This window comes from Myxocyprinus asiaticus, chromosome 38 (assembly GCF_019703515.2).
Source record: "Myxocyprinus asiaticus isolate MX2 ecotype Aquarium Trade chromosome 38, UBuf_Myxa_2, whole genome shotgun sequence".
NCBI classification, from domain to species: Eukaryota; Metazoa; Chordata; class Actinopteri; order Cypriniformes; family Catostomidae; genus Myxocyprinus; species Myxocyprinus asiaticus.
In genome coordinates this window covers 16,518,260-16,529,781 of record NC_059381.1, presented here as the reverse complement: position 1 = coordinate 16,529,781, position 11,522 = coordinate 16,518,260, and the positions used below count along the sequence as shown (strand labels likewise).

At 34.9% G+C, this 11,522-nt stretch overlaps 1 pseudogene; it reads right to left on the bottom strand.

Moving 5' to 3' along the window:
- Positions 1-1,882: 1,882 nt before the first annotated feature.
- LOC127429311 (succinyl-CoA:3-ketoacid coenzyme A transferase 1, mitochondrial-like) lies at positions 1,883-10,815 on the bottom strand (annotated as a pseudogene).
- Between the last annotated feature and the right edge of the window lie 707 nt (positions 10,816-11,522).

Below are 11,522 nucleotides of genomic sequence, written 5' to 3'. Positions count from 1 at the left end.
ACAACTTTGTGCATTGATTTATTGAGAAGCATTTAAAAGTAATGAAATTAATAATTATGTTGGAAAAATAAATTAAAAAAGAAATATTGAGCTTGCTTCTGTATTTGACAACAGTGTTCATTTCAAATTGCATTGAAATAAAAAGAATAGTCAAATCAGTGAAAGTACTTGTTATTTAGTGTCAAATACATGCTGTCTTTAGAATCAACCCATGAAAATAATTTGATGAATGTCTTTGTGCTGTACATATGCAAAACTGGCAATTAGATATATGCAGTGACTGCACATAAGCAATAAAATATAGCATTGATATAAGCTTAAATGTTTGATAAATTCAGATTTCAATGCTTTTCTTTCTTAAGCCTCACTTACATCAAAATTCAACATAATTTCAAATTCATTACAATATTGCTAGGCAAATGAAGACTTTCTATATGTTCAGCATCCTTCATCCTGCACTTGGAACTTGGAACATAACTTGGAATCCATGCATTGTTGTTTTGCCACATCCCACCTAATAGTAAATATAATGTTGAAATCAATTCAGTCCAGTCATCCATCATTATCATCATCTCTGGTTCTGTCTCAGTACGCTGGTAGAATTCTGGCACCTGAAATACACAGAATGTCCTCATATCTGCTGCAATGGTCTTAAGTGTTGGGATACCTGACAAATACCATACAGACAAATACCACAGATTTTTCAGGTAAATTGTGCACTTCAACATAAAACTTTTACCCAAATATCTTGCATTTCACAAATATATATATATATATATATATATATATATATATATATATATATATATATATATATATTTGTATATATAAAAGATAAACATGTAAAACATTTAGCGATTTGCATTCTTTGTGCATATCGCCACCTACTGGGCAGGGAAGAGAATTTATAGTAAAAAATGACTTAAATATTGATCTGTTTTTCACCCACACTTATATCACATCTGAATATATGGATTTAACCACTGGAGTCTTATGGATCACTTTTATGCTGCCTTTATGTGCTTTTTGGAGCTTCAAAGATTTGGTCACCATTCACTTGCATTGTATGGACATACAGAGCTGAGATATTCTTCTAAAATCTTTGTGTTCGACTGAAGAAAGAAAGTCATACTTCTGGGATGGCATGAGGATGAGTAAATGATGAGAGAATTTTCATTTTTGGATGAACTATCCCTTTAACTGGTTGAATCAAATGTATGTAATTGCAGATAAATATAGTTTACATTAGAATCACAATTCAGTTCATTCAGCAACTGCATTAGCTGTCAAAAGTTTAAGCAGACTCATTCTTTATTATTAGCTATTATTTCCCACATTTTAGAATAATAGAAAAGTCATCAAAACATGAAATAAAAGAAATGGAAGTATAGCCCATACTGTATGGGAATTATGTACTGATAAAAACATTGTTAAATAAAAACGTATACCTTAGCTTTTTCAAAGTAGCCACACTTTGCCTAAATTACAGCTGACATTCTCTCAACCAACTTCACATCCACTTGGGATGCTTTTGATGGAGTACTAATAAAGTTCCCATGTGAGCTGGGCACTTGCTGGCTGCTTTTCATCAGTGTGTCGAGGAAGAGGCGTGGGGGACTGTAACAGGTAAGGACGGGCAAGGAGGAGGCGGGAACCAGCTGAACAGTAAACATAAACTTTAATGATATAAATGAACTTAAAACAACATAAAACGTAAGGACACAGACACACATGCAGCGTGGCCGCGTGCGTCTCTCTCTCTCTCTCTCCGGCATCTCCGACTGCCCCTTATCTCGCTCTCCCGCTGATCAGCTGATTCAGCGCCAGGCCGGGCTCCATCACGGCCCTGCTACGCCCTCCTCCTCGTCACACTCCACTATCGGGTTGATTACTTTATTATTATTTTTTTGTAATTTTTAAAAAAATACATTTTATATGGCTTATTAGTTCAGAGCACATTGTGGTTTGATGTCAGTCAGGTTTACCTGAATCTCCCAGTGCATGCTCTGATGTCATCTGGGGTCAGCCCTTCCCAAACTCTTACTCTTATCTACATCAAACACAGCCTAAAATAGATTACATCACAAATCAGGGTGTCCTTTAAAAGATGCGTGCCATTTTAATAGACTATTCTGTCGTGCGATGGCAAAATGCAGTTAATATTGTCAAATTTGAGTTATACCCTATATCAGGTCTTAAGACTATGATCTGTTCTGTGACAGGTGGTTTTGACTCAACTATGCTCAGAATCAGAGAAAACAGAGTGTGAGAATTGCAGTAATAATAAAAACCACTCTAACGAAGTAACTTTGAAGCCATTTTTCTCAGTTTCAGCGTTGGAGGAGCTACTGCGGTTTTGGCTTTGTAGGGCAGTATTTCTTTAAAAATTCTATCCTTTACTAACCTTTTCAGTGATTATACAATCAACACATTATTTTCCAGTCAGAGGGAGTGTGCACTTCTCCAGGATTTTATATTTTCCAGCCTGTGAATATAAATGTTTACAAAAGTGGCTAGAGAGTAAAGAATTGAAGTGTATTTCCAAGGAAATCATGTGTGTACAACACTTGGCAGAATGTTCCATAGTGACGACTACTTTTGTGGCAGCACTGGAAACCAAGTCCATGTCTCCACCCTATGGCCTTTACCATTTTACCCTAAGAGAAACACATTATATACATCAACTCAAGCAAATGCCAAAGAAACATATCTGCTTATCAGAGATTATGCAATGAAAGTTGGCATGGAAGTCATAATGGGATCATCCAGTTGGCCAGATCTCCATATTTGGACACCTGCATTGCTCCCAGCAACGTTAGGTCAATGTGACCCATAAAAAAAGGGGGCATGAAAGGTGAATGAAGTACAAGAGAAACATTTAGGGAATGACATAAAGATGATTTTTTTTTTCTTCAAAATTTGCCCAAACACCTAATTCCTGCATTGTACTGTACATTCTCAATTATGACATCCCAAAAATCTTTATAAAAATAAAAAGAGAGACTTTTCTTAATTTTAAGAATTCAACAATTTGTCTGCGCTAACAACAAAAAAAGTGCCAAATTTGCCATAAAGTAACATATTATAGTTTAATCATAGATGACTGGTGCATTCAGATACTAACCCTCTGATCATGGCAAATGACTCATCACTGGAGAAGTATGCAGCTCCTGGATGCACAGTGACTGTCTCCTTACCTGAACACAAGCAGGACCATGATCTCAGTTGTATAGGGGGATTTTCAGTAAACTAACATTAAAAATAGTCCCTGAAGATATGAAGTAAATATCCATACAGATCTTTAGAATAACAGAAAGTGAAGAATGATACGAAGGGAAATGATGTAACTGCACCAGTACTGATTAAATCAGGATCTACATCACTCTCTTTTGGATAAGGACCCTAAAAGGACAAAAACGATCAGGGTATCGGAAGAAAAAAATTCACTTTCCTGAAAAACATTATTTTAACATGTTAGCTCAGGTTATTTAACAACGGAAGCTCACCAGTCCCAAAATTCCATTCTCTCTTTGCAAGTGGACTGTGATTTCAGGACTTATGCAATTGCTGGCCAGCATGGGGATTCCAATGCCAAGATTGCTTGGGAGTGAGAAGTTAATGTATTTTAAAAATTATGACTATCTGTCTATCCATCCATCCATCTATCTATCTGGTCAGGCTGCTGAAGGATACCATACATCCCATCCTCATATTCAAGGGCCGCTCGCCAGATGATCCTTTCACCGGTTATATCTGAGTCCTGCTTGATTTTAGGCTTCTCTGCATGGCTAGACAATACCAACCTTTTCTGTAAATGGATGCATTAGAGGATGAGCATTAATTATTAATTGCTGTAAAGTTAAATAAATCAATACATTCTTATATAAATCATTGAAATAAGAGCCTCTGATTGTGAAGATCAGACAGGTTAATCTGTCTTTCTCATCTCAATTTGTTTTTCATAGCTGGCTCCTTTCACTATTCTGTCTACATAAATGCTGAGGATGTGAATGTCTTCTGCAGCAAACCTTCCAATTTCAACAATCTCCTCAACCGGTGGACCACAGACAAAAGAAAGAACCTTTTCATCCAGTTTATTGCAACAGAAATGCAATATCTAAACTAAAAAATGACAATGCCACAAAGACTCACAATTTGAAAAGTCACAAACCTCCACTATAGTGACTTTGGCTGCTTTTCACATGGGCTGGTTGAAGTTCCAGGCTGTTTTCATGTTTAAAAAAAGAAAGAAAAATGTGCACCAAAGTTGTTTAGAATTTGGATAAAGCTTTGTGATTGTGTGTGATGTCCTGTGTTTTTTTTTTTTTTTTTTTTTTTTTTTTTGGAATTCCTTGGATCACTGTGCAGATGTGCACTGTGCACTGTGCATTTGGCATGCAGATGCCAAATGCATAAATGATGAAGACTGACATCTAGTGGAAAATGTATGGTACATATTTTTGGGTATTAAAATGAAGGATAACATGATATAAAATTTGAAATATATTGAAAAATAAAACAATAAAAGAGACAAATGTTTTTTAACAACAAATATATCACATCATAAATGTTTGGGTGTTTTGTCAAACATTTTTACATACTCGGGTCTTTAGAGACCTGGCACGTGTTTCTATCACAGATGTATTTACAAAAGGCCCAGATAGTGTCACATTTTCAAAACATTTTCAAGACAATTAGAAAATGGTAGAATAGAATATATTCTGATATATTTTGATGTTTTATTTTCATATATCAAAGAAATGATGAAATAAATATAGAACAGGATTCATTACTTACACACTGAAATTTCAAGTAATCCAATTGGCTATCAAACACATACTGAGCTACACATAACACATAATCTACACATAAACTACACTTTAGCTACAAATATGATACACATATGTATTTTTTTAGGCACTTTGAGTCTAAACACACAACTTTCATAATTTCAGTAGTACACCCAAATGACAATAGCCAAATCATACTGTACATGTGTTAAACTTGCTATAGTTTACTTCCATGTTGTTTCTTCATCAAACAGCAATGTCAAAGGTAAATCAAGTCAATCACTGGCACATCAGTGCCACCATGAGTAAGAAATAGCATGCATAATATATGTGTACATGCAAAAATTGTCACACAGAATATCAACATGATTAGGTATCTGTTTGTATGAAAAAGAAATATACATCCTGTGATAGTAAACTCATATAGATATGAAATATAACCACAAAAATTTGATTTATAAAAATGTAAAAAAAAAAAAAAAAAAAAAAACAACAACAACAACAACAACAATAACGCACTTACATGTCTAGGGTCTTTAATGACCCTATACAATCTTAATAATTAAGCAGTTAAAAAATGTTTAAAAAAAATAATATGTATTTTTTTTGTACAATTTTTCTACACTATTCAGAAGAGAAAGGTTGAAGAATACTAAAGAGGTGTGGGCACACAAAACAATGGATGAGACACAGGGGGAGTATTGATTTCCTGTGTCACTAAAGACATGAGGTATGCATTAAAGGTTTAATATATGAACCTCTTTACCTGAAAACGAGATTTCCTGCTTTGTCACATTTCCAGGACTTTATCAAAGCAAAGTCACCAGTAATGGCTTTTTCCATAACATAATGTCTTCCACAGAACTCTCAAACCTGCACCAAACAATCAAAGGATAAGATTTTGCATGCGTGCTGGTGATTTTGTTTCTAATCCAGAGACAAAAAAAGTTAAAATAACACTAAATCTCCAACCAAAATTTCAGACATTTAAGTTGTAATAGGCTATTTCAGATGCATAGCTTACAGCAAAGATTTTTAGAATGTGACAATTATTGACAGTGACATGTTATCACCACACCTCTCTGCTCTCAATTGCAATGGCAATGCTGCCATCTTCGCTGTATTTTATGGGTGAACCACCCTCCTGGATAAGAGTGCTATACCCAGTGGGAGCGAAGAAAGCTGGGATGCCTGCACCACCAGCCCTGGACAGTATTCTGCAGTATTCTCTCTGCCAGTGTGCCCTGGAGAAGAATCGACCATCATTATAGTTTATGGATTATACTGCAAGCTACACTCTGAAAAACAAAGGTTCTGCAATTTATATTTGAAGCATTTTATGTTCAGCAGAGAACCATCTTATCAAGTACCATTTTTCATTGACACTATAGTTCTTAAGATTAAGTTTACAGCACCAGTATTTTGATTATATTCTTAAGAGCTAGAAAATAAAAAAGTAATTTGTGGAACTTAAAATGTTTTCCTATGGCAACCGGCTGTACAACCCAATTTGAACCTTTATTACAGTTTTCCTCAATCGCTTTGGCTCAGTTCTCAATTGAGAATTATTATTTTTTTTTTTTTTTTTCAAAACAATAAGTTCAAATCTCTGAACAATTAGTGTCTTGTTCACACCAGATTTGAATTTCTTATTCATTTAAGCAAATTACATGTGTTTTGGCACATGTGTGCAAAAGAGTAAGTACAATTGTCTATGATTTGCACAGTAACTAAATACACATGGCTTGCTAATCAAAACTGATTCTCAGTGAAATTGTCACTTCACAACTTTGAAAAATTCTTTCATCGTGTGAGCCATCACATGCAAAATGGTCCATTCAGTTATCAAAATCTGTCAGACAGACATGTATACTCCATAAATATCTATGACATGGAATGTATGTGATGTCTCCTAAATCTCTGGCCAGACCAACAAGGGTGACAAGATGTCCACCAAGAACTTGTAGTGTTACATACTGTGAGTAGGTACAATTTATTGTTTTTTACAGAACTACCACAGGCTTTGTCTTTGTTGCGTCTTTTTGTGGAAATTTTCTGTTCACTATATATGACTTTACATGGAAGAAATGGACATGCAAATGTGAATTTTCTGTTTACATGTAACACATTGCTACAAAAATAAATTTACTGCATACATGCAAATGTGAATATCATTTTTCTGTGTATTACAGTATTGTACATTATTGACTTTTCCCAGTAAACTTTTACCTACTGTTGAAATTGGTATCTGAAAAGATGAGTGTGATACGCAATAGCATTCAGCTAGACAAAACTGACATTCTTGTATAGTACAGTAAGCAGTCAGTGTCAACAAAAATGAAGAACAAAAATGAAATCTGTATATAACAAACATTTCCAGAGTTGACTGCCATGGTGAAAAAAACACAGAACGGCTCACACAATGACAAAAAAACTTTTCATTTTGGTGGCACTGGCCAATTTACTGACACAATTTTAATAACTAGGTTTTGAAGCATGAATTAAATGTTTTGGGTGAGTTACTACATTTTGCAGACATGCAATAGAGTTGTGATGTCCCATAAAACAGTTGTGCCAATTGCACTTACAGTTTAGAGAATGTTAAGACTGTTTCAAAAAATGAGCCAAAGCGATTGAGGAAAACTGTAAAAGTGTAAGCATACATTTTAAGAAAGTAAATATTTAAGAGATATGAAGAGTAGGAATATGGAGAGTCGTGGAGTAGAGCATTGGTTCCATTACATTCAGGTCTGAAACAAAGACATTCTTCCAGATAGCAAATGACACCGATTAAGGAAGTGTTCTACCTGAGGGGTTAGCTCTACTTCCAGCTCTCCTGATAGATACTGCCTCTAAAACTCAGCATTTCCCCCAACATATGATGAGAACATTCATTTTATTTGCTTGGTTTTCAGAAGCAGGCCCAGGCCAAAGTTATCAGCCCTGTCATCAGAAACAATTTCAGTCACTTAGATATTTAGTCACACTTGAAAATCACATTATACACTGGATCAATATTCTTCAACCTTTTCTTTTTATACAGATTTGGTTCCTTAGGCCCCCTTCCCTTTTTCCCTCATTCCTGTCTCTTGATCTGATTAGATTATTTTCCACAAATGTAAAGAAAAGAAAATGTACCACACACCAAGAAAACTCCCAAAAAACAGACTATGAGCTGGATGCTCGAAATGTTACTTATTACAATCCTGTTCCTTTTGTTTACTTTACCTTTGTGTATTGTTTTTAGATCCTGTACCCACATATTTTTGGATGTGCATGCTTCTTTTTTTTTGTATTGTTTAACAGTGTTTGACAGGAACACACTGTGAGTTTGTCCACATAAGGGAATTCTCTGGAGCCATTATGCCCCTTCACTTATATTATGGACACATTAAACAGAGCTCTGTCTCACCCAGCATTGTTGCTGACAGCTGTGATGCCTTTTATTCCTGTTTTCAACAGACCACTGATTAAATTCTCCAGGATCCCACAAAACCAAAGCCTGAGATAGAAAACGGGGAAATAAGCAAACACAACAATACCGCTTGGGGACACGTTATGTTCTATCTAGAACAAAAGGTTAATACCAGTTAACTGTATGAACGACTTATCAGATAGGACTGAGTCCCATAGATGTCCAGAAATACATGTATAGAGGCCACATTCAGTGGGCACATTTCTTGATGTGGCATAAGCATTTAGAACAAAAGTTCCTCCAAATACCTCCGACTAGAAGCATGGAGCCTTCTGAAATGTCTCTGTGGGGTCTGTACAAAAACATGCACACCATGATTGGGAGGTAGAGAAATGAGAAATGTTCCTGTGAATTCCATTCCTGCGGAGTGATATGACAGGGAGAGCATGACAATCTGTCTTAGGTACAATTAAAATGCAGAAAAGACATTATATTATTTTTTTGTGATGCAATTTTTTTTCAGTGTTAAAATACTTTCTCCTATTCCAGCTTAATATGCAAAGACAACTAAGTTAGCCACTTGTAGGTGGATGTCCCTGAAAAGTGTAAACACTGTCTGTGTCTGGGGCAGAAATTACACACTTCATATTTAACCCTGTAATGCATACCTTGGGCCTTTAGTGACCCGGGACCTCATTCCACTCCCTGCACCTCATATATTTTTTGGAGTAATGCCCACACCTCTTTAGTATTCCTCAACATTTCTCTTCAAAGCAAAAGGCAAAATTGCAACAAAACAAAAAATACAAAAAAAAATTTAAAAAAAAATTTTTTTTTTAAAACTGCTTGGTTACCAAAAGTGTATAGGGTGATTAAAGACCCTAGATATGTAATAAGGTTTTTTTTGCCACTTCCATAAATCATATTTATGATTATAGATCTATAGAAGTTTACTATCACAGGATATTTATCTCTTTGTTTATTAAAAGACAAATTACTACTATATTCATACAGATGACTACTATATAACATTGATTTTCTGTGTGACAATGGTGAATAATCAGTATTCATATGCGTGTACACATACGTACATATTATGCATGCTTTTTCTTACGTAAAGTGGCGCTGATGTGTCAGTGATTGATTTGATTTACATTTGACATTGCTATTTAACGAAGAAGCAACATGGAAGTAAACTATAGCAAGTTCAACACATGAACAGTATAATTTGGCTGTTGTCATTTGGGTGTACTACTGAAATTATTTACAGTGTGTGTTTAAATTCTGATTCTGATATTTACACTTAAAAAGTGCTGATAAAATACATACTGTATGTGTAGCTTGTGTAGATTATTTGTTTTGTGTGGCCTAATATTGTGTTTCACTGCCAGTTGCGTCCCATGAAATTTCAGTGTGGAAGCAGGCCTAATGAATCCTGTTCTAGGATTGTTGCATCATCTCTTTGATATATGAAAAATAAAACAACAAAATATATCAGAATATATTCTCTTCTATTATATTCCAATTGTCTTGAAAATTTGACACTATCTGGACATTTTACAGACCATTTGTGATAGATATACATGCCGGGTCTCTAAAGACCGGAGTATGTAATGTTTGGTGAAAAACCCATGCATTTAAGGGTTAATAACGGCATCCTTGGAACTAAATGTTACTAAAATTATACAACACTGAGTGTGATGTATGTTTAGGAATATTTATCTGTTTGTTGATACTTCTAGTTCTAAGTAAGTGCTGTTTCCTGCTTCAGGAAAAACGGTATCTCCCTGAAGAGACGTTTAAAGTAAACAGCACTCTAAGCGAAGAGCTCACTTTGAAATTTTGAAGTGAAATTAAATATTATCGCTCATGTGTTTCTTTCAGTACCTTATTTGAGTTTTTACAAGAGCTGGATTAATAAATTCAGGGGAAAAAACAATGAGATTTGGAATTTTATTTAAAATGGAAAATGTGCACAATGCCAAACTTCATGCGTCACAAAAACTCTGAATGTGCAATTTGTTCACGTGGACATGCTGTGATTCTGTACAAACAATGTTGCTGTTTAAACAATGAATCAATACAGGATAATTAGTTCAAACTTATTTAAATCTTACCCACTTTTTAATGGAAAATATTGTTTGTAACTTTACAATCTTTCCTGTTCCATGTTAACAATGCTAATTGTTTGAATGATTGATTTGTATCAATAGATCAGAACAAGTAAGGGAATAAACCTGTATAAACACACTTATAACTCTTTACGTCTCTCAATAAGAAGATTTTTTTAGGGATTGTCACAGATTGACTTCAGTCCCTTAAAACATAATAATTAATCAATTAACAAGCAAACAGATAAACAAAAAAATAAATAAATGATTATATTAAGAATTTGTAGTTTTGGGGACACAAAGTATGCAGTTTCAACAATGTCTCAACATACTCATGTAACTTACCTTACCATGACGAATACAAATATATCCCTGAGGTCTTAATGGTATAAGTCTGCCTTTGAGAAAAGTATCTGACCTACATAATAATCTCTGAAATGTCATTTTCAGAACAATTTAAACCTTTTGCGGGAAAGAAATCACTGTCTACCACTGGACCTGGATCGATCCTCCTCTGTTTTAGTGGTGGGTAAAGGGCAGGTGTTCAGGGAATTTAGGGACTGTTTGAAGAATAATTGTGTGCTGTCTACACTACAGACTTTTGCACACAGACATGCAGAGAGAATGTTGACTTGCAGCACATAAAATGTGGTATATCATGAGTGCAATGTAATCAGGTATGAGCTCAAAAATATATTAAGTTTCTCTTTTCCATTCTCTTTTAGCTAAAGTGGATGCCGTACATAAATAGAAACAAACATCTACACCATATTTACGACAATTCAATACCATAAATCACCATTTCCATTAACTTATTTCTTTAAAGTATACCCAAAATACAACAATTTAACCTGTATCTGATATATTTCTTAAAGCCAGTCCATTGAGACATTCCTTAATACAATGCATTAAGGGAATGTTGTTTTAAAATGTTACAATTCCACTTCAGGTGTGAGTATACCTCCACTGAGTATGTAGAGGTGTTCCCATTATGGAAGCTATAAGAGCACACTCGATCATGTTTACGTACACACTATGGACAGGCAGGGTTAAAGGCCATTCCCTGTTGAGGAGCTTGACAGCTGTAGAGATGTTTCAACTGTGCCACAATAACAGCACTTGGGAGTGCAATGACTGCATTCTGACATTGGACACCACAGATTCTGGTTCAGTTAAAGACCTAAGGGCTGTTGACACACAACTGAT